Source organism: Fukomys damarensis, unplaced genomic scaffold (assembly GCF_012274545.1).
Source record: "Fukomys damarensis isolate Sample0158 unplaced genomic scaffold, DMR_v1.0_HiC HiC_scaffold_35, whole genome shotgun sequence".
NCBI lineage: Eukaryota > Metazoa > Chordata > Mammalia > Rodentia > Bathyergidae > Fukomys > Fukomys damarensis.
In genome coordinates, this window is record NW_022900947.1 from 46,956,451 (window position 1) to 46,981,533 (window position 25,083).

Below are 25,083 nucleotides of genomic sequence, written 5' to 3' on the forward strand. Positions count from 1 at the left end.
GATGCCTTAGTGTGTGTCAAAAGTAATGTGTTGCAAGGACTGTGGCTATCCTGTTTGCTCTTGTGATAACTTAACTGTGGCAGTTTGCTTCACTAATCTAAACTATAGAAATTGTGATATTTGGTGGGTCATCATTTTCTAAATCATGATAGATCCTAGTCCTAGATGTTATGTGGGGAAAAAAAAGAATTCCACAGTCAAATGCATTTGGCAAACACAGCATATTATTCTCTTTATAAATTCATAGTGCATAATAATCACTTAAAGACTCAGAATTCCTATGGAGTGAAATGATTTAAAATACTTTATCCTGGCATTTCTACTGTAGTTGAATATGGAGCCTTACAGATTTAATTCATTTCTGCACAACTTTGGTTCAGTTAAACACACTTCGGAAAATGTTGGACCAGATTATCTTTAGCAACAGTTATGTTTTATCTTTAATATTATGATTCTATGAGCTTGTTTAGCTATTCAAATGTCTAGAATGGATGCATTTCCACATCTCCATAATTCACGTAAATGGATTTATGTTGCTTCTACTCCAGAAAGAAAGTAATGATATAGCAGAGTGCCAGTCTTTAAGACTTCTTTAAGAAGTATTATTTTGAGGTCTTTTATGCTGTATGAGAAAGTGAGGAAGAAAACTCTCCAGCCTCCATACACAGGATTTGGGAACTGCAGTGTGGCAAACAGTTCCTTATTGTAGAGTCATCACATGGTGAAAATGAAGGCTTCTTGAAGTCTTTTCTTCAAAGACATTGAAATGAAAAGAAGCTATGTTTTTATTTTAATTCATGTATGTGAGAATTGCCAATAGTTGCTTTGCATAATTTAGTGATTCTGATAGTTTGCCTGAGTAAGTACAAGTAAAACAGATGCACACAAAAACAGGATTGTAAAGTTCAAAGGAAATGCAAACTTGATTAACAAAAGTCACTGTCAGAGACTAATTGTAATTCTGCAGCGTATGAATCCTTGAATAATGTCCCCTGAAAGGTCAGCCAAAAGTTGTGCTTCTGTCTGCTATTCCACTGAAGAGAATTGTTAACTTTAAGTATTTCCTAGCATCATAAATATCAAGAAAGCTGTAAGATTATTTTTTTCTTAAAGTTTCTTATTGAAGTTTAAACAGTGCATGATTGGGGAAAACAATAGTTGAATTTGTTGTGATCACTAAGTAAAAGTTATAACGAATTTAAGTAGATACTACCTGCGAATCAGAGCTATGTAAATTATATACTTTTTGTTTCTTTGCATGTTTCATTGTTTTAAATTTATTTTTCAGGAAATATTTCTAAATTTGAGTGATTTTCATATTCTGTTAGCATAGTAAAGACTCACAGAATGTTATTAGCTATGCCTTTTAAGATGATTATGTTCATTTTATTATAAACATGGGATGTAATTTCCAAGACCATAGCAGAAATAATGAATTAGTACTTAGACATTTTTCTAACTCTAATGATTAAATGATTGCTTCAATAGTATAATTTTTCAACTTTACATAATTAATGACTCTGAATAAGCAATTAGATTATGTTTAATTTTGATAACTGCTATGATTAAATAATTACATATTTTGTTATTTTTCAAAATTAATTGCTTTATTGCCTGTGATGTTGAGTTCTCACTTAATTTATTGATTTTTATTTTATAGGAAATGTTTTCTAGTCAAACAAAAAGCTTGAGTTGACTTTAACAGCAGAAACTATGTTTATTGCTTGGGCAAGAATAGAAAATGTCACCCAAATAAAGACACAGTTACATGTTTATTATTAATTGATTCAAGAATTATAGCCTAGAGCATGGTCTAGAAGTTTTCTAAAAGGAAATTTTCTGTGACACATTATACTTTTCTGTTTCTTCTGCTCTCCAAAAAAATGTTCCACATTTCATTAACAAATAAAAGAAAGATATCAAAGGGAAATTCCACCTCTTTGTAGAAGATGCTTCCTTGGTAGAAAAGTGTTATATTTCAGAAAGGAGTTCCAGAATTGGTCTTTACAGTTTATAAAATGTGTAAGAGTTGTAGTCAGAGTTTTATGGCATCTTATTTTCTTTGATTCAAGAAATGACCTGAGGGATTACTTTGCTGGGGGAAAGTGGGTTAGGAGCTATTGGGTAGATGCCACTGAAGCGTTTTGATTGATCTGTGGAGTCTGAAGACTCATTGTAACCTAGGCTTAGCTGCTGTTGTGCTCCAGAAATGTGTAGTTACAGAAATAATTATCTACTCATTTGTGTGTTGCAATAATAGAGATGCTCTGTCAGGAGCAGAGTTTTTGCATGGGAACAAAATTGGACATCATTTTCAGAGACTGAGGTTTCAGTGATCTTAACACAATTTGAGATAATGGTGGTATCAGGAAATCTAAGCTCAATCTAAATTGTGTTAATGACAATATTACCAAGAATTAAGGCAGTTATACTTAGTATTGGACAAACAAACAACCCCCCCCCCCCGAAGGATCAGGACCATTCTTAGGACCCTTGATTATGATGAATTCAACCCATGGCATACAAAGAAATAGTAACACAAAGAAAATAATAGTTGGGCAGATAATAGGTTTGTACAGTTGTTACACATTCCCTGGTCCATGCTGTGCCTACCCTGTGGTCTCCTCTAAGCGTCCAGAATGTTTGTAAGAGCTAGTGTGACTTGCCTAGCACCCTAAACTACACGTAGTATTAGAAACCTTAAACATCTTCACTTGGATGTGAAACTTCCTTTAGATTGATAACAAAACAATGGTTTAAAAATATGCCTTTTGCAAAGCTAAAGTGAACATATCCAGCTTTAGGAAGAAAAAAAAGAGATGAAAGTTACTTTTTTTTTTTTCTGCTACCAAGTAGGGAGCTATATTAAATGCTAGAATTATTAAATACTAGCCCCTAGAACTATAGGAAGGTATCTTAGTTGGTTTAAAAATATGCCTTTTGCAAAGCTAAAGTGAACATATCCAGCTTTAGGAAGAAAAAAAAAGAGATGAAAGTTACTTTTTTTTTTCTGCTACCAAGTAGGGAGCTATATTAAATGCTAGAACTATTAAATACTAGCCCCTAGAACTATAGGAAGGTATCTTAACTTTTTCCCAATAGCAGGTATCACTCACTGCATTATTGAAATAGCAGAGCCCATTTTGTTATTAACACATCTTTGGGGTTTTCAGTATATAACTTGCAGATACTTAGAATGGTGTTTGAACTATAGTCCTACAATATGATGCCTAAGTTCACTGAACACTAGGAAATAAATGAAAAGCTTTCTCCTATTGCAAGTTCCTTGGAAAGTCCTGAAAGGATTCAGAGTTTTACATTTTAATAAATTGACCCCTAGACAATGGTACATATTCTTTCAGGAGAAAATGTAGAAATCTTGCACTGTTCTCAAAATGGGAATCAAAGGAGAAAGATTAATGAGTTTGATCCATGGCATCTTTGTTCATCAGCACATACTTTGCACTTTTCATATCTGGACAGTTTGTTTTAATTTTGTCATATTAAAAATGATGATGAGATAATTGTTCAAATAATACTGGAAAATATTTACCTTTATTGTCTTTGTATCTAAACAGGATATATTCAGATTTTGTTCTTTTTCTATCTCAAAAAGATATTCTGTTAGTGAATTACTCTACCCCGAACAAACCAGTTTGTGTTTGTCAGCTTTTAAAGGTAGAAAAGCCTTCAAAAGTGTTTCCTTATTATCTCAAGTTGGAAAGCACCTTTGCATAAATTTAACTTTTTTTTCAATCTTGTAAAGTAGGCATTACTGAAATAGAAGCATATTTTGCCAAAAAGAAGACACCACATCACATGAAACATTTGTTAATCTTTTTTTCAGGAAAATTTATTGAGCTGTTTAAATATTTTCTAATTAGTCTTCCCTGAGTATTTCAAATGAGATCCTTTAGTAAATGTTTGTTATTGAAAAGCAGAATTATGGGGAAAATGGCATATTTAAACAAATATCCTGGAAGTCCTACCAGAATAATTGTGTGTGTGTGTGTGTGTGTGTGTGTGTGTGTGTGTGTTTAGTCTTTTTGAGATTGGTCATGCTATGTAGCTCTGGCTGGCCTTGAACTATTATGTAGTCTGTGCTGTTCTCAGACTCTGACATCTTCCTGTCTCATCCTCCTGAGTGCTGGGAAATAGACATGTACAACTAAGCCTAGAACATATATATGTATTCTTAAAATATATTACAAAACTGATAGTCTTAGGAAATGGAAGTATAAATTACAAATTAAATTTTATAAGACAGAATTAAGGTTATTAGTGGATAGAACATGTTTCTATAAAACAAAGGTGGAATATAAGAGAGCTAGTTAGAGGTGTAAAATGTGGTAGATATAGTCATGAATTTAAATACTAAATAAATTATGACTGTACTGTTTTATTAGACATTATTTCATAAACTGGTAGGTTTTGCAGTCAGATAAATCTGCCTTTTAAATTCAGTAGTTAATTTTTATAATACATTTTTCCTGTGTCTTTTATGGTAATTAGCTAAATCTGTGTTAAGGAATGGAGAATTCAACATTGAACACCAAAATAATAACTAAATGTAAGCCAAAAATATTCTGAATTTAAAAAATTATAATTATTCTTTGGACCATGTTCTTCATATAGTTTTAGAAGGAAATTTTAAATTTGGAGGTCAAGTTGCTTGTTAGTTATTTAATGTATAGATGAATAGATAGATAGATAGATAGATAGAGAAGATAGATATAGACATATTTAACTCTCCTAAAATACTTCTCTCATTTCTAGCAGGCAATAACTAATTGCAGTTGACTTTACTTTTTATATTTCTAATTACAGTATGTAAAATTAGTAGCACTGTAATAAAAACAACATTGTGAATGTTATGAAGTGGTAGAACTTGGTAATAGATTTTTATTTTGTTATTTGGAGATGGGTTCTATCAATATGTGGGTTCCTTTCTTACATGATGATTAACATTGTAAAAGTGTTCTTTAACAGATAGCAATAGTAATTTTTAAATACTGTAATTCTACTGAAAACCACCATAGAATTTTTTTTACTTTGAAGGTGATTAAACATTTATTTCTTGTTCTGTGAGTGATTATAAAAAATATAACATAGCAGTAATAAGTCATTGTTATCTTAGCAATAGGTCTCTACCTCCTAAAGTGTGCCCTGAGTTTCTATATTAGATACAGCATACTGTCAAACATAATGTCCCTTTATAAACGACGATCAGGTCTAGACTCCTGATGGATGTACTGCAAACAAGGCTATAGTCACTCCCTGACCATCTGTTAAATGGCACAATATGGCTTCTACCTATCTTTTAGCTGAGAGTGAAGATTGACTAATATGCTTAACCTTGGTGTAAAGTAAGCAATTAAAAAATCACATATTTCAGTATTAGCATTAAACCCTGTGATCTGTAGTTAATTTTTCTCTGTAATATTCTTAACTCTCATAATTGTGCCTTGTCCATAGTAAATAGTTGTTAAATGAATCAGTTAATGAATGAAAGCTTGTTGAATGGAATTTTCACCCTAAACCTCAGTTCTGCGTGTTTTGAGTTAACCACTGAATATAAAAGTTCCTTAATTTTTTTCTTTTATTCTGGAAATATGTTTTGAGTGATCTTTCAGAACCAACACATACTCTATGGTTACGAGTTAGCCAGTGACATATTTACTTACTTCAAAAGTCATTAAATTCACACAAATGTACATTATGTTCTTCTATGTTTTGGGTGTGTATATAACACTACAGATTGAAGCAGAGAAGTAATTTTTCAAATTATGCTAATACCAGTTAGGGAAAATAAAGGAGACCTTCATACCCTGCCAGCATGAACCTTATGTGTAATATTTTCAGTTAATTCTGTCATTATTGTCCATTTTGAGTTCTGCACAAAAGAATAATTATAAAGTACAGAGTGTAATTTTTATCAAAAGGTGTACCTTCCCCCAAATATTCAGAAGGAATATATTCTTTCTGCCTAGGCAAATCTAGACCTTCATAATAACTCTTTTGGCAGAAGCGTAAAATTAAGAGCAGTGAAGTGATGCTCTTTCTGTTACTTCTAATTACTACTTTAATACATAGAGGCATGTAATGACTTAAGTCAAATTTATGAATTGAAAATGAAGGTTTTTAGTACCCAGACTTGCAGCTCAACATGACTAAAAAGAAACTCAGTCTTTCCATCTGTTTGACTCTAGGATTAAAAAAAAAAATCTCCAAATGAATCTAAATTGCTACTTATTCATATGCTGCTTTTTAAAACTTACTCTTTTTTGTAGTGCTGAGGATCAAACCCAGGGCCTTGTGTACATTTGGCAAGCACTGTGTCAGTGACCTATGTCCCAGCCCTCATGTGCTGTTTTGAATAAGTACGTAAATAAGCCACATCTCTGGATATAATGTGGGTACATATCCATATGTGTGATGCCTGTCATATTTACATATATAAACATATATATATATAATTTAATACTGAGCTTTTAAGACATTATAAAAATTAATGTTATAACTTGTTTAAAAATCCTGTTTAGTTTCTTGGAGATTTGAAATATAGATTTGTTTTTGGAGTGTAAAATGATAATTACGAGTATTTGTTCATATTTTCCTCTTAAAAAGGTATCTTATTAGGCACAGTGTTTTCAAACCATTTTCATACAAATGTTTGTATTATATGTTTTCTAATCAGTTATTTTCTATATTGATAATTTCAAGGATACTGGAGCCAATTTACAGTTTTCTCAGTCAGTATCTTAAAATTTAAATTTTGATTTTAGATTTATTAAAAGAGCATGACAAAAAATTTTTATATGCAGCATTACTGAACATAATTAATAGGAGATTGCAAGATTTCATGTTGTGTATAGATGTGTCTGACTCAGAGTAATTTGAGAAGGTTGTGAGTTTTTCTGTTGATATCTAGAAACAAAGAAAAACCTCGGAGAATTTTTAAAACTATTCATGATCAGAAAGTAAATTCATATATAATTGTTTATTTCAGGAAGATTAATATGTGGTGGTGATATAGTGATAAAATATTTGCATTAACATGGGAAACAATTTAAAGATATGACTCTGTTAAAAGTGGAGATTATTACACATTTTAACATGATTAAATATGTAAAAGCCATATTTAAATGCTGGGTGTGAACTTTATTTAGATCTTTTTGAAAAATTCAATAGTAATACACAATTTTGTGCTGTTTAATAAATATAAAAATAAATTCTGTAGTGAGATTAATATTTCCTGCTGAATCATTAATGGAGTCATGACTAGAAAATATTCTTACATTTAACCAAAGTACTTAGGAATTGAATGTACCTATGAACATAGTTTCTTTAAATATATTTCAGTTTACAACCTCAAAAGAGATTAAATAGGCAGAAAATATTTTACAGAATTTCTCTATGTAGGTGATGGATATTTGTGTATGCTTTGAAGTTTTCTGTTAAAATTTGAATTTGTTTTTTTCAATTAATGGAGATTACCAGTACAGTTTCTCATTTCTCTGATACTACAGATTGGCTTAATACTGACCTTTTAATTTTTCTAGGTAAAGCCTATATTCACCCACACTTTATAAATATTCTTCTTTTCTTTCAGAAAAAAAATTACATAATCAATAACTTCAACCCTAAGTACCTACTTTTTGCTTTTTTTTTTTTTTCCTTCCAGTACTGTGAGTTGAACTCAGGACCTTGCCCTTGCCCTACAGGGACACCGAAATCCTTGGCCCTTGCATCTTGTTTGCTGTGTGTCACAACCAGTAGAAGTGGTTGACTTGTATTAACTCCTGTAATCTTTCTACAGCACAATTATGCAGTTATTTATATCATTACATTTCATAGAGAAAAAGGTAGAAGAAAGGTAAGTGATTTTCTTCACTCTGTTAACCTGTATTCCAGGGTCAGGGATGGTACCCCTGCTTTCACACTGTATTTATCACTCATGCCTTTAGGCAGTAAACTATTGCTTGTATAAAACATTTTATTTCAAATAGTTAAAAATTCTGTGTATGCAGCATGCCATTCAAAATGGACTTCCGCTTGGATAGTTGTTTTTTAAAATATGCTGAAGGCTATACAAGTCATTTTAGGAAAGAAGGAAGGGTAAATTAGAGGAGAAAATTAAATGACTAATTTTTTTAAAGTTTGGAAATAGCAAAAACAGCATATTATTTTATGCTTCACATGAAGTCCTTTTTTACCCTTGTTTGTGTGCACATGCACACATACAGCACACATGCATGCTTTGGTGAACCAAATAGAAACAGCTTTAAACTCTGATTCAATAAGTCATTGCAAGATATATAAACTTTTTAGAATTATTAGTCAGCTCTGTGAATAATCTGTCCATTACCTGTAGGTTCAGAGAGGCCAGGACAATAGTTTCTGAAAGAATTAGCATGATTTATTAGTAGTTCCAACTCATATCCATTTCAATTTATCAGCATGACCTTGCTGAGACTCTTTAAAAAGCTTGCAGAGATCACCTTGATTTCCTGTCCTATCTTGGTTTGAAAAGTGGTGTGGTTTTGTGACCTCTTTCTTTTTCAGTGTATACTTGTGAGAGGAGGTCAGTCTCTAGGTTCATCTTTTCCTTCAGTCAGTCTGAACTGATCAGAACGTTTAGTTCATGGACTAGAATAATTGCCCTAGGTTATTTATTGAGGCCCTTAGAATTAACAAAATAGAGACTAAGTTCATTTTATGAAAATAAGAGTGTAGAGGTCTCCAGTACTAGTGCTTCAAATTTGGGGAAATCCAACCTATGATTTGCTTTGCAGAGTCATCCAAAGGGTAAAGTAATAAAAATTATTTTATTGGTATAAACATCCTGCATGAATTATACCTACTCTCAGAAGGCATGTGCCTATAGTCTATCTTTTTTGGTAGGTTCTCAATCCTTAATTATATTGCATTATTAAGTTCCTAGAGATAGAGTTGGTCCATACTTTTATAAGCCCAAATCTAAGACTTGGTGCAGAAGCATTTTCTAAATTCTCAGGTGATGGTAAATATTAAAATATGAAACCTGCTCCCTGTATTTCTAGAGATAGCCATTGGAAAAATAAACTGATTTACTTTTAATTTGTGGAGGACATACAAGTGAGTTCTTTGAGCACATGTTTATTGGTGTTGGCAAACATAGGAAACACTGACCCACTCTCTTCTTAAAATATGTAGATAGTGTTTAGTTGTTGAACATCTCACCTCTCAGCACAGCTGTGTTAATCTTCCTGAAGGACGTAGGTGTCTAGCAGAGAATAAAGGAAATGTCAGTGTTTTAATAAATATTCCTTAAATGTTTCAAGGATATGTGTCACAGTCTTTCGGCTTCAGAGGTAGCCTTTTTGCTTCCGAGGTTGTCAGGATAGTAATATTGAGGATTGAAGTGTAGTCCTAAAGTTATTGATGTTTTAATTTTATTCCATGTATTACTTTAAATTTTCATAATTTAATATGTATAAATTAATTGGCACAAATGAATGTGCAGATGCACCCTCTCTAGGAAAACTTAGATATTAGCTGTGTATGTATTTAGCATGCAGTATTTATGACTAGAGGAGGAGATAATACAAGTTAGACTACATTTTTGCTTTAAATTTGTAATAAATTCTCTTTTCGTTTGTTCGCTTTCTTCCAAAATCAAAGAACATAACTAGATTTTAGCGTTCAAAAATAATGGAAAAGTATAAATTTATGCTCAAAACTATGTTATATAGCATTTAATATACATCTTTTTATGAACAAAACACTTAAGGCAACACTGTGTAATGGGTGTATCATTAGTGAAATGGACTAGTGTTTCTGTTAATGCAGTAAAAATGAGTGCAAATATTAAGAAGAACAATCCAAGATTATTTTTCATCAAAGTGGGAAAGAATTCAGTTATGTAACTAATGACCATATACAATAGCTGTTTAAAATTTTCCGTAATGCTAATTGTAGTTTTATTTCTTTTTTGTTAGTATTTTATAATACTGTAATCTATCAAACACAGTTCATTTCATGGGATATTTGACAAGGTCATTGCATTAAATATCTTCTTCAGTTTTTGCTCCTTAATTTTCTTTGATTGCTTTCATTTTGAATTAAAAACAAACACTAAATTTTTCCTTGCAGTTTCTCACCATAAAGAAAATGTCCTTCAAATGCATTTTGTCATTTATCGTAGGCAAGAAAAAAGTAAAGTATAACAAACTCCAATGAAAATAACCATGAGTGTAAATTCATGTCCTGCAGGTTTTTGTTTGTTACTGTTTGACAAAACTAGGCAATACATGAGGAACTTGTTCGTCCCCAAATCCTTTCGGGCTACATCTCAGTTTACCCACCTGTATTGGGATATTTACTGATATACTCTAGTGCTTTGTATTTTTTTCTTTTTATTGAGTTTATTGGTACTATCTAGATATACAATACAGTCACATTCATTATTGGGATCCTGTCTTTACATGGTAGGTCTTGATTCTCATTTTTTCCCCTTGTCCTTGCCCTCCCTTCACCCCCTCTTCCCCTCCCCATTTACAAACACTGTATTTCCATTTTTTTCATTTTCTCATTTTTTCCTTCTTCCTTATTACCTTTCCCCCATCCTTCCCACTTTCCCTACAACTTTAGCCCTTTACTTCCTATTTCACATTATTAATTATCTCATTAGGATCTTGTGTACTATTATAGTTTTTCACACCAGAGAAACTATTTGGTATTTCAGTTAATGAAATCTCTGTGTGAACATTAAAAATAGGGTATCCTAAAATAAAACTAAAGAGGAAAGTAAAAGAGAAAAGGCAATGATGTAAGATTAAAATAATTCTTAATTCTGAAGATGAAAATGGTCCCTAAACATATTTAAACTGCTTCTTGCTCTTGTAGTCTTATATTATTCTTGTTTTTCATTAGAGAATACTTTATTAGTTTCTGTAATGAAACCCATGTAGATATGACCTTACATATTTAATACAGTGTGTTACCTCTGTACAAATGGAAAAAAATAAAATAAAAATAAAAAATATGGCTGTTAATTTCTGTACAATGCCAACTCAACACAGTAAATTGGGATAACTTTTTCGAAAGTTGACAGCACAGTTAAAGTTTCCAAAAATTCAAATTATATATATGTGGTAATGTGTGTACATGTGTGTGTGTGTGTGTGTGTGTGTATATATTTAGTGCTTTGTAGTTTTAAAAATAAATTGTTTCAGATTGTATGAGCAAAATGACTGACTGACTCAATTAAAGTAGCATTCATTTTAAATCCTTTTACCATATAATGGGGGATCTTTAAGCTGCTTCACCTTTCTCCTCCTTGCTGCCACTTAAACATCCTTTACAGCTTTGCCTTTAGAGCCTTTGCACTTATTCTTCCTGTTCATAACAGAGCGTGCTACCCTATTTCCTGCAAGTTTTTACTCGAATGTTACCTTCTGGGGAAGAATTCTTCGGTCACACTATCTAAAACTATAAGGTTCTTGTAGACTTTTATCCCTGTGCACTATGAGAATTTTATGTATTTTTATCATGCTTTATTCTTTATCTACTTAACTTTCACAAAGTTAAGATTATTTGTTGTTTATTGTTTATTCCAAGAAACTGAAAAATATAACAAGCATGTAAACTAAGCTTAACATATATTTGCTTCATTCACTCAATATTCATTGAATATTCATTGAATGAATGAATGAATTTTAAATCACATTTAGTTCAGTGTAAGCATTATTATTGTTATTGTTCTCGGTATTATATGTAGTACTAAATAGTCTTTGTTTGTATTTGGTTTTCTATCTGATTACAGTCTCACTTGCATTTAACTGGGGTAAATGCTCCTAAATTAGATACTTTTACCATCTTTTCAGTAGAAGAAGTCACAGGAGGGAGAGTGTTTCTTTCTCTCAATCATCTAACTATATGAGAATGTAAATGTAGGAAGTAATATATTCCTGAGAATAATCTCCTAAGTCACATGTGAGGTACACATGGCAGACAGATTAATTTCATGTTGTGACCTTAAGAATTCTGCATATTCCTAATGTAAGTTTGATCATAGTTTATAACATATAAACCGACATGAAAGATGAAAGGAGCAGTTTATTAGAAATAGGAGCCCTAACGGAGATCGATATTCTTAGTAAAGATGATATATGAACAATTTCTATAGAAATAAAATTATTCAGCCTTAAGAAAAGCAGGAAATTAATAAAAGAAATGGCATTTGAGAGGACTTGACCACATAGTTTCCATATCTAGCAAACATATTACATAAAAAATTGAGAAATGGTCTTTGGCCCAAATGTGAAAAATTTTTAGAAGCATAATTATAGCTGCTTGGCCTGGCATGTTGGTGCACACCTGTAATCCAAACTACTCAGGAGGCTGGGACAGGAGAATAGCAAGTTTGAGTTCCTTGGCCACATTAGTAAAATTCCTATGTTCAAAATGAAAAAGGAAAACATGAAAGAGATTGCGGATATATATAGCTTAGTGGTAGAGTGCTCCTGAGCCTAATCTCCAGTGTGACTAAAGCAAAATGAAGCAAAACAAAAACAAAATCTGCTGAATGTAAGATATTTTAGTGGACTTTTATAATAAAAATGGATAAAATCCTTCAGATATTTATTGAATACCTATTTGTCCTATAATAAGGACTATATCATAATTGAAATGATTCAGGTATAGCAGCAATGTCTCCATGTAGGTAATATTCAATGTAAGCCATCAAAGAAGGACGACAACATGTTATGAAATGAGAGAGAAGCTTTATTTCACTAAGACTGCCCTTATTGAAATACCTGCTTTTGAGCTAAGCCAAGAAATAAAAAAGTAATATAACAATATACCCTCGCAAAATCGGGGTTCAGAATTTGCAGCCTCAGTTCTTCACAGATTTTTCATTAGAGCCTAACTAATAATTATAAGTGAAGCTTTGTAATTTTGTGGAAACCACTTTTTTTTCTTTTTTTTGAGGGGAAGTTTGCAAGTAGCCAATCTGAGAGTATTATTCGGTTCTCCTTGCAGCTGAGTGGCTGATGCCCTGCAGCTCATTTCCCTATGCACCAGCATTCCTGGGTCACACAGGATGCTGTACCCAGTGCAGTTATCTCCAGTTCTCTCGGTTTCATTCTTAAAGCACTAAGACCCCTAAGACGCTGCCAAAACACCCTGCACCTTCTAAGGTTTTATTAATACAGTATTTTATTAAATTGCACAACCGCGGGGGACATAGCATATTTAGGGCTTAAACTATAAAAATAGACATTTTTTCTCACTGTCTGAAATTCAAGGTTTTTCACAATTTTTGGTGCTCTAGGAACATAGCTCTTGTGAAATCTTAACTTTTGCGAATATCGAAAAAAGCAAAGTGGATGACATGAAGAAAACCTTCCAATTTGTAATGTTTAGGCCTCCATTACTGATCTTAAAATCAGGAAAAGAGTGATATAATCCCCCATATAGTGTTGTAAGGGACCAATGGGTCACTGTGTAGAAGGGTTTACACAGCACAAAACAAAGTTTGGTGATTTTATTGTGAATTGACCTGTATTTTAGAACAATACCTGGGAAGCAGTCGTTTGAATTGGCAGAAACTAAAGAGGAGATTCTGAAGACTGATCGTCTCTTATCAATTTAAATTAGGAAAAAATATTTAAAATATACGGATGCCACCAAACTTACTCTTTTTTATTAATAAGCATATTTTGTGAAATTCACATATTGTCATAACTTCGAAGAGAAACTTCTAGAAGCAGAGGACTTAAAAAATTAACTGTGAATTGTAATATTAAAGTCCTGTGAGGAATGATATGGTTTTTAAAAACAATACAAGCACACATTTGGAAATAAATATATATATGTAATAAAAAGTAATTGACTAAATTACTCTTTGATGAATTGTGCAGTATCTGCATGCTTTTTGCTAACATATATTTTCCCGATCTTTGTGCAGATGCTCACCCATGAAAAGCTCATCCTCCTATATTTCGACCCTGAGTGCAGCATATTGGCACTATTGTCCCATGAATAGCCCTTAACTGCCTCTTTCCTGGGTTTAAATTCTGTGTTATCGATACATCTGTCTAGCCTGAGGAATTTGAAATACTTCTTTCAGCACTCTATATTGAGTGGCCTGAGATACTAATTTGGCAGCTTCTCTAAGTAATTTATCGGTCTGTGTAGCACTTGTCCGAAAGTTAGTTTCAGAGAAGATTTTTGTGGTATCATCATGGAAGCCTGGATGCTTCTACTCCTGGCAGTGGAATTTGCAGTTTAAGCTGCAGTTTTTGTGTTTCTTTCTAAAGCTCTAATCAACATAATTAAAATCCAGTATTATTTTGCAATTTACCCTTCACCTGCTCTTACTGTTTTCCTCTCCTACTGCTACTTCCTGGGCTCCGGAAATGGCTGGGGCTGTGACCATGGAAATTACAATGCCGAATGTCACGTCAGCATGTCATGTATTTGTTTCAAATATTGCATGTATTTACATAGATGTTCACTTGTGACTCTCCTACTTAGTGATTCTCCCATGTTGAGAAAGTTTTAACTTCTCTGTGCTGCGGATTCATCACCTTTTAAGTGCGGATAGTCTTATTTATTCCCTTTTGAGTTAGGTAAAAATCAATTGTAGCTTTTAGGGCATTGATGTCTAAGAATGTTTTGTGTCTATCACGTGCTATACATAATTCTGCATTTTTTGCATGGGTTACTTCATGTAATCTTCTCAAAAACAGTTTATAGTAGCGCTTACTGCTGATTTTATAAATAAATTGAGGTACAGAATCTAAGGAATTTCGATCATGCTGCTAGTGTGAGAGTTTTGATTTGTAATCCTGCAGCTTGGTTCCAGAGCAAATGCTGTATGTGTAGTTTACTATTATTGCGTATTTTAATACTATATGCTTTTATATGTATAATCTAATAAGCAGAATGTGATTAAATGCTCAGTAAATGATATATCTGTCCTCTGTGTCTGTAGTATTGTGGGTGATACATGAATTATGGAAATATCAGGATATGCAAAATTATGTCATGATCTACAGTTGCTTCTGTTCTAAAACTGAAAGCAATTCCTAGGGCTCCTGGAACTCTAAGGAAACATATTTTCCATGCAACTTTGTTAGACTCCACGTTCTTATCCTTAGAAACTGTAAATCTTAACCAAAAAATTTCCATATCATCTGCGTCTCTCTGTCTCCAGTAACAAAAATAAGCATTTGTTTCTATAAATTTAATATAATAGCTGGAACATTTTGAATATATGATGAATATAAATTAATGAGAATAATGATGAAGGGAGGAAACATGATATTTATAGAGTTTAAAAAAGCTGTAATCTCACTTCTGTTATGAAACTCAGTTTCTCAGCAAATTTATTACTTATTCAATAGTTCATCTGAACTAGAATTTACAATTTACCTGAAATTCAGTTTGGTAGAGGTAGATGTTCAAGTATTTAGTGATATGCTAACTACTGTCTCTGAGTAGAGTATAGTAAGTTTAGGGCAAGATGAATACATATATAATTGGTTTATTTTAAAGGAACTTTTCCGTATGTACATATGTATGAGTGAGAAACAGACACTAGAGATGCTGGAAATGCTCTAGGTTTCTATGCAGGTAAAAATTTATGGAACATTTAAGTGGCAGAAAGATGACTGTCTTTACCTCCAGACATGTAAACATCAGTGTCTTTGATGCATTAGAAGGGCACAAGCGGAAGGTAGCCTGGCGTGAAAATGCCTGTGCTGAAACTTAATAGAGCATCTGTACCGTTTTCCCCAGTGGGAAATAGCAGGATGTCGCCTTGTAATTTTTTACTACTATATAATAAAATATAGCCATAATAAATAGCATCTAAGCAAATAAAGTGAATTTGGATTGAATCCATTTTGCCTTCATCACTGAGTATATAGCTCTGGCTTTTAAGTAGTTGTGTTTCTGAAATTGGCTTAATTGGATCAGCTTGCCTTTAACTGTCTTTGACTGCAATGAAGTAGAAACCAATATTTTACTTTTATTTGCTATCTCAATATTTAGGGATGTTTTCATTAAATTTTCTTTTGTATTCCATTGGGCTTGTTAACATAGTTCGGCCAGATTGTGATTGAAATTGTTCTGTGATTGAGTGGAATTCTTAAGCTTATTATTGCTGTTCTGTTACTTTTACTATTATTATTCCTGATGTTAATGCTGATAATTAAGTAGTTCCAAACCAAGTGTACTGTTAAGAATTTGCACAATTGACGGTGAGTGTCCGGAAAGCAGGAGGTAATGATTAGCTCAGCTTTTCAGCTCAGTTAGTTAGGTAGCCCAGCTTCAGGTTTACCGTGGCTCCTTCTTTGTCTTTTGGTTTTATTATTGAATAAAAATGACAGTAAACAATTTTTGTGTGAAAGCAAAATGCATGCATAGGTTTCTTTGATGTATTTTAAAGTTTTCATTCTTGTTCATATAGATTAAAGTGACAAGTTTAAATGCTATAGAATTTAAAAGCTGTGGCCTATTAGGAATATTGCTAATAAGTGCAAGAAAATTGTGGAGATGCAAGTTGATTTAAGCCACATTTACCAAATTTGTTTATTGGTCCCAAGGAAATCCCAGTTCGTCTTTGGTCTACATATTTAACTATAGTACCCTAATATGGTGTTTTTACAGTGATGGTAAGCATAAAATACTCATGTAAGAGAAGATAAATTCATGACTTTCCTGTACAGCACGGCCATTTAGCTTCGAATACTATAGTGAAGGAATAAGAAACATGTCAATTTTTTTCATTATAGATGTGGGTAGAATTTTTATGTGTAAATATTTAATCCTGTAGGAATTTAAGAATGTAACCATTAAGGAGAAAATAAAGAAAACAACATTATTTTAGCTATTAGTATTCCTTTTGTGGTTCCTGAATGCATTCTTACAGGAGTTACGGTTTCAATCTCCCAGTCTCCTCAGAGTCTCGTGTGTTTGGAGAGGGCTCCTGGTCAGAAGAGGCAGTCACTGGAGATGTGTCCTGGAGAAGGCTGTATTCGGTCTCCTCTCTCCTGTCTGTTTCCTGCTGCCATGGGTTGAGCGGCTTTGATCCACCACACCCTTTTTCTGTTTCATTTCTGCCTTGAAACCTACTGTTACGGTTTATTTCTAGATGTGCTTCAAGACCCTCATGTGCTGAGCAGTAGGGCTTTTTGGAAGATGATGGGACAGTACTGGCATTATAGCCAAGTCTGATCTTAGGAGGTGGCTTTTTGGAAAAGGTGGTGAGTGGGGAATTGACCAGGAAGGCCTATCACTTCGTGACTCCCTCTCTCTCTTCTTCCTGGCTGCCATGATATGAGTGGCTTTGTGTCCACTGTGCCCTCCACCATGCCAGTCTGGCTCGGAGCCAACAGACAGTGGACTGAAAATGTGAGCCAAAATGGATTATTCTTTCTTTAAGTTTGGGGTGTTGGATATTTCGTCCCAGCGCTGAGACAGTGACTAAGACACTGTTAACCATGGACTGAACCCACTGAAACTGTGAATCAAACTAAATCTCTCCTCCTGAGTGTTATGCCAGGTATTTTGTTTCAGTGATGAAAAAGTGACTAATATGCATTGTAAAATTAATTCAGTATCAAGTTAATTTTAAACAATTAAAACATTTAATTCAGATGAGTCATTTTCCTATTTTACTGTTGTTTGACTTTTGATATTCTGAAAAATACTGTTTAATAGATGTTTTGCATTTGTTTTTTTCTGTGTCACTGGTGATTGAATTTAGACCCTTTGAATCAAGCTACATCCCTAGAAGTTTTTTATGTTTTATTTTGAGACGGGTTTCCCTAATTGTCTTACACTGGCTTTGAATTTGCAAACTTATTGCTTTAGCCTCCAAGTAGGATGGAATTACGGGTGTGTGCCCTCATTCTCTGTGAGCCTTTTCTATAAAAGTTTGTTTTTGCGGGGGGGCGGGTACCGGGGATTGAACTTGGGTCCTTGAGCTTGTGAGGCAGGCCACCGAACTGAGGAGCTAAATCCCCGGCCCTAAAAAAAGTTTTAAAGAGACACATTGATAAGTTAACCAATTTTAAAAAATAGATTTGTGGGTACCTATGTTTTTATTGAAAAAAATTCTGGTAGACACTGTACATCAGGAGTGATTTGAACTTTTCCAGTCTTGCTCATGTAATACTTAAATAATTTAAATTATACATATATGTACATAGATGTGTGTGTGTGTGTGTGTGTGTGTGTGTGTGTGTGTATGGTGTAGAAGTAAAATGGAAACACTTAAATATATAGAAATATACTTAACTTTTTCCTTACGTATAACTTCAGTTACCCTTATTCACCTGTTTTCTGGAAATATTAAATAGAAAAATCCTGAAACAAACAATTCCTATTTTAAAACCTATGCCACTGTGGGTAGTTTGAGGAAATCGTGAATCATTTTATTCTGCTGCACAGGACATATGAATAATTCCTGTGTCCAGTGGGTCCACTCTGTATGTGCTGCCTGCCTGCCAGTCACTTCATGTGTCAGATCTACTGTCAGGGTGCTGCAGTGCCTGTAATCAGGTAACACTTATTTAGTTTTAATAATTGACCCAAAGTAAAAGTTTATTGACACTGGCCATTGAGACATGCCAAACAAAGCTATAAAATACTTCTTGTAAGTGAAAAGGAAAAAGTACAAAAAGATATTTTGAGAGAGACCATTGCAGAGCCTGTTGATCAGAGTTCTAATTGACAGGCTCTGCAGTAGTTGTGCTCATTGAGTTTTACTACAGTGTGCCTCAAAAACAAAACAAAACAACAATGAAAATATCCCAACCCATTTCCTGATTTAGCACTGTAAGTTGTATTGGTCTTAGTTCCAGGTATTGCAGACTTAGATAAGGGTCTTAAAAGTTTGGATCATAAAGTACACCATATTTAAGAATCAGAATAAAGGGGGTGAAGGGAGGGCAGAGGTACGGGGATAAAACAAGAACCAAGACATATCATGTAAAAGTACAAGATCCCAATGATAAATGTAACTTTTGTTTGCTTTAAATGTACCAATAAACTTAATGGAAAAAATCAGTATTTTTTTCCTTGAAATTTTAGACGATGTGAAAAACACAGTTTTATGAAATGAAATGCAGGCAATGTGAGAAAGAGACAGAAATTGGGAAGGCAGAGTAGTGATACAAGGGAGATATTTGATATGAAAGCTAATCACTTTTAGACCGCCAGCCAGATTTTTTTTTTTCACTTGTGCAGAAGCATTTCTTTATTTTATTCTTTCTGCTTTTTGATCTCACACCCCTCTGCTTACACTTTTGGAACATTCCCAAAAGACTGGCTGAGGTCACTGCTCAGAAGTCTTCCAAACTTCAGTTAGAATACATTTATTGATTATGTTTAAAATAACCAAATGAATGAGGATTTTTGGAAAAAAGAGAATCTGAGATTCAATGTCAGGCTTGGTGATCCTAACAGTTGTGAACTTTTGAGAACACCTTGTTAGATGTCACATTCTCATCTTCAGTAAAAAATAGTAAATCATTTTCCATATTCTCTAGAGATTGACATTACTTGACAATTTAACTTTATAGATGTAGGAGAATAAAAGTCATTTCTCTGGAACTGACATTCATTACCAGCATAAGTACACAGAAATGCAGTAAATCTTTTCTTAAATTCAAGTTATGATTCTGTAGAAAATACTTGATAGTATGTATTGGCACAATGACCTTTCCTTAAACTTTTCCTCTGTACCACCTGCAGTAGTTTGAGATTAAACTATTCTGATCTGTTCAAATTGAACTGAAGGGCTAAGTACACTTTTCTAAACTAAAAACACGATCATTAAAGACAAGATAATAAATGTTTAAAGAAACAATCTTTTCATATTACAGCATTTCTGCTTTTAAAATGTCTTACTCAGGTTTTGGATAAGGCAGACATTTCTGCATCTGTAATTCCAATAGAATTCTCGAATGACTCAGCAAGTGCACTCCCCAAGTTATCCCGATTCACATCACTCAGCACTGTGTTTCAGGTTAAGCCCTGTGTGCCTCTTTGGCTGGTGTTACAGGAAAGGAGGTGGAGGGGTGATAGACAGTTTTAATACATTGAAAGCTGATTATTGTGCATCGCCTTTCAAAATGATTTAGTGCAAAGATTACTCATGAACATCTTCAATACATTTGAAGTGAATTAATTCACATGTGACCTTTCTAAAAACCAACTGTTATAAAGAACAAGGTAATTGAATATGTTTTTTGGTATATTCATCTTAGGAAAAAGAAAGTGTAATATGAGCTTTAAAATATATATTCAAAGAGGTAGCAATCATTGTCACTAGGTTTTGGGTATATTTTGAAAATTAATCTGTGTATACTTTATGGATTATAGTTTCCTATTTTACAGGAAGGAATTCAGAAGCCAATTTTTTCCTTCTTGAATTAACTCTTGTATTTTGAAAATATTTATTTTAAAATGCATCATTTTACTGAGCCAAAACAATACACATTGATGTCTATAAACTCTTTCACTAACATTTCTCAAATATGCAATTATTGTTTTAATTTTAGTACTTAGCAAACTGTTGAAATTGTTTTGAACTTTTCTGTCAAGAATTTTAAAAGGGATGTACACTTGTATAATTATTATTTAATATTTAAACTGATAGGTTGTAGCATGTTCTACTAAAAAATGATCATTTGAGAGTATAATGGTAGACACATTTTATTATAAGGAAGCTCAGTTATTGCCATTATTACAGAAGCTGGAAATCATAATTAATAGGCAAATATGTCATGTGTGATTACAGTAATAACCTGGCCAGTTTGAAGGGTAAAAACACAGGGAAAAGTAACAGATTATTTTTATATTTATAATTTAAAACATTTCTCAAGCATAGAAAGAAAAGAGCAGTTATTGCTGGGGCAGTATTAGTCCTGGAAGCTCACCAGGTCTTCCAAAGTGTGGACAGGTAAGCTGCTGACTTCCTGTCCTGAATGTTACCTGGCAGGAGACCCTCTTCCCCATCTGTGGACCTATCTTGTGCCTATAGCGTTTCCACTGTAAAATGAATCCTTCTCCTAGATGTTTGTTCTGGCTTCCATCAGTCACATATGTTGTATATTTTACCATCTTCTCTTCTATTCTTGGAAGCTTCTTACTTTTCTATATGGGGTAGAATGCTAGAACTAGTTCAGAAGGTGAGTTATTCCCAGAGGTTTTCTTATGCCATGTATAAGGAGCAAATGGCTCCTCACATGCTAGTTGAGCTACCACATCTGTGATTCAGTCCTTGGCCAGAAGAAAGAAGGAGGTGCTTGTTCTTGTGAAAGCTTTGGATATTTGAGGAAGAATAATTACCCGTCTTTTAGAATTTACTTTAAGGCTGAAAGAAAACAGTCAAGTCCTACCCCTGGAAGGATTTCCTCTGAAATGCAATGCCCTAGCCACCTATCTGCTGGAGTGAGAGTTTTGTTCTTTTACAGACATTTCCTAGTTTACAGTGATATAATTTACAGTCACGTGACAGGGCAGTGGTACGAAGGTGCTAAACAGTCAGCAAGAACTGTACTTTGAATTGTGACCTTTGCTGGAGTAGGTAATGCCTGCTGTGCTACTCTATCCAGGTGCAGGACAGCTTCAGTGAGCTACAGCCTACCGGTAGTCATCCACATGAGCAGCAGAATTGGCACTGATAGTGCACTGTGTGCTTAGCAACACTTCGCAGTAGGTTGAATGCATTACGGGAATGTTCAACCTACCATATCTTGTGGTTTGATAGGGTATTGTAGAATATCCTGTCCTTTAGTAGCCTGTGTATGCAAACAGAAAAACTGGCTACCACTGCAATCAAATTCTTCCTTTGGTGGCATTAATTATAACTTATTTTTATGTTTATATAAATAAAGCATAAAAATTCATCCTTCTCTAAGTAAAAATATTGGTAAAATGCTGTCTATGCTTTGAAAATTTTTCTGTGATTTAAATTTTTTGCAGTTTTTTTTTTAAATTTAATAAGCTATGGGGTTATCTGTGGGTTCATTTACTTGCTTTTTTCTTTTCTTTTCTTTATTTATTTTTTTTAAGAAGAAGGTCTCACTGTGTAGTTGAAATAAAACAGGCTGTCATTGAACTCACTATATAGTCCAGGCTGGCCTGACAGGCAATCTGTCCCCCTGCCTCAGCCTCCTGAGTATTGGAATTACAGACCTGTACCACCAAACCCACTTATACATTTTAAATATGTACCTGTCTCTCTTTTGTCTCTGTTGGTTCTCCCAAACAAAATTAATGATATGGTTTTCATTCATCTCATGATTTTGAATTTCATTTCATGAGGAATCTGAAGAATAATTGCATCTTAATTGTCACGTTAATAATCAAGGTAATAAAAAAGAGAAGGTGAGCTTTTTATAACAAGTTAGATTTTTAAAAATAAATAGTAACACTGATATAATTAGTAATTATTTGAACTTGGACTGTCGGTAAAGTTTGTATCCTTTTTTCCCCTTTAGTGAACCTGTCTTTCTGCTAACTTTGCATTTACCTTGCTCTTCTCCTTACTTAACCTGGAAGCTATAATTATTAAGTTGACTTATTTCTTCCTTTCTAATTCAGCTACTTAAAGCTATTTATTGGCCTTAAAGCATTGCTTTACCTGCATCACATACATAAATTTTGACGTTGCACTTTTTACTTATTTCAAAATATATTCTTTTCAGTTTTCAAATATTGAGAGCTTTCAAATTATGAAGTTCCAAGTTCGTTTGATAGCTGTTTAATTCTCTTTTGATTATACAGCACACTTATTTTGGTCCTTCTAAATGTACCAAGATTTCTGTACGATCTGATGTTAAATCTAAATGTGAGTAAGAGAAAGATGGGAGAATTGTCAAACATAACGGGATAGATCTTCCATTCTTCTTACCAGAGTTCATTAGTTTTTCTTGAATAATTTATCATTTGTAGGATGATTAGTTTCTTTTCATTGTTGTGAAAGAGTTCTTTGTATCCATTTTGTCCATTTTTATCCTTAGAGTTGGAAAGAATATTTACCTGGCTACTCTCTTCTCCATTCTCACAAACTAGCCTCCAAATATTATCCTTGATATGTGGACTATGGTCTCTTGGGTCGTGAAGCTAGCACAAGCAGAAAGAAGGAGTACATTTATAATGAAGGCTTGTACTACTCACTTCAAACATACCAAGAATTTCCTGATGGGTTTGTAGAGAAAGAGGTGAGACTAGGGAAGATGAGACTTCAGTATATAGCTTATGGCTTTGAATGTGTATATAGAGAGTGCAAGTGTTCTGGGACAGGGGTTAGTATTTAGAAGCCACTTTCTACAGAACGGTGTTTACTGAGGAGCCGGTTAGAACTCAAGCTGGCTGATATCAGCATTCTGTTTGGTAGAGTGATGTGAAAAAGGTGCTTATACAACTAAAGAATGTGATGATCCTTAGAAGATCTTCAAAACATGTCTCTATGGAAAGCACTATCATGCATTTGTAGGTTGTTAAGCAGAAAATGGTCACGAGAAAAATGAATTTCTGGAATATTCTGCAAGGTAGACTTGAGAGGTGATAGAAGGTGCTGTGTTGGCCAGTGGTGATAGGTGGGTGAATTCAGGATTAATCATCTTGAACTCAACTTGCTACCGTAATTAGGTAAATGTGGTAATTTTCATTAATTACAGTTTTCTTATCCATGATATGGGAGGAAATTGTTTCTCTGCCAACTTTACTTAGGGTTTAGAATTGTACTAGAAATAGGGATGAAGAAATCAAGTCTGAACACTAGAAAGAATAATTCGGTAGCATGTGATTGTGGTTGTTAACCAGGAAAGAAAGCAGAAAGCTTTCTAGGGCCTTTAAACTAAGCTGCATCCTAAGCCCTTTTTATTCTGAGATGAGTCTTGATAAGTTGCTAAGTTGTCCAGGCTGGGCTCCAACTTGGAGTTGTCTCAGCCTCTCAGAGTGGCATGTACTACAGTACCTGGCAGGTGCTTGGTTCCTTGTGGAGAGGTGGTACAAACTGAGGAAGTCACGATGCTTTTCTCAAGCAGATCTTATTACAATGTAGAATTCAGCAAAATAGGAAGATACAGTAGTCAGAGAGGGCTGGGAACATCACGAAAACACAACTGGTACAGTGTGTGGTGAAGTGGGTCTGGTGGTATCACAGAGCATTTTTAAATGCTTAGATATAAAAAATATACTTCCTGAGAAAAAGACCTAGAGGGTGATGCTAAGTTTGGAAATGCTTGTACTGTCCTTTTTCATGATTTTTCACATATGTAAAAACATTTTCCAAATGGGATTTGTGCATTCTTAAGAAAACGAGAACAATTAACCTATATAAACAGTCGGTAATAGTGAAAAAGAACATTTTTGATTTATTGAAAGAATGCTTGTTGAGTGAAATTCAGCCAGTTGATTATAAAGTTGCTTTTAGTTGCCATTCAAGTAGTCAAGTGCGCCAATTAAATGTGGAGTTAGATCTCTCTTGTGGTATAAATCCTAGTAACTGGCCAACATGGGTAGATGCTTACTAGAAAAACTTTAGCAAGCTTCGTAATGTAATATTTTAAAATCCTCGTTCAAGATATAAAATCCTCCTTCAAGATACAATACTGTCACTGCAAAGTTTCCACTAATTTATTCTCGCATTAAATTATGCTGTGTCTGATTTTAATCAATAGTGATCTTATAAAGGAGGACTCAATTTTAATTTTATACTATTGACTTGCTGCTCCATATCTAATTCCTTATCCATCTGGGGACAAGATGCTAGAATAGCTAATGAATTTTGTCAGTGTTTTGACATGTGTACAGTTACTTAACATTCTACTAATAGCCAAATACTAATACAGAGATAACATAATGAATACTAAATATTACAATAATTAGTAGAACTGCTGCCTGTATAAAGCTCATAAACACACTCACTAAAAGACTCAGAAACTGATGTGACTAGTTGCAGAATGGTTAGAAAATATTAACATGTGGGAGAAAATGAATCGAAGGAAAATGCTTTTCATTGTAAAATGTCTGTCATTGTGATTACTATTTTAATAATAAAAAGCAAAAATA

The 25,083-nt window shown here is 33.5% G+C and overlaps 1 protein-coding gene across 7 annotated transcripts in view; it reads left to right on the forward strand.

Moving 5' to 3' along the window:
• The window catches only part of Adgrl3 (adhesion G protein-coupled receptor L3), an 811,341-nt gene that overhangs the window by 141,455 nt on the left and 644,803 nt on the right, over positions 1–25,083 (forward strand). The gene's annotated exons all lie outside the window — the stretch shown is intronic.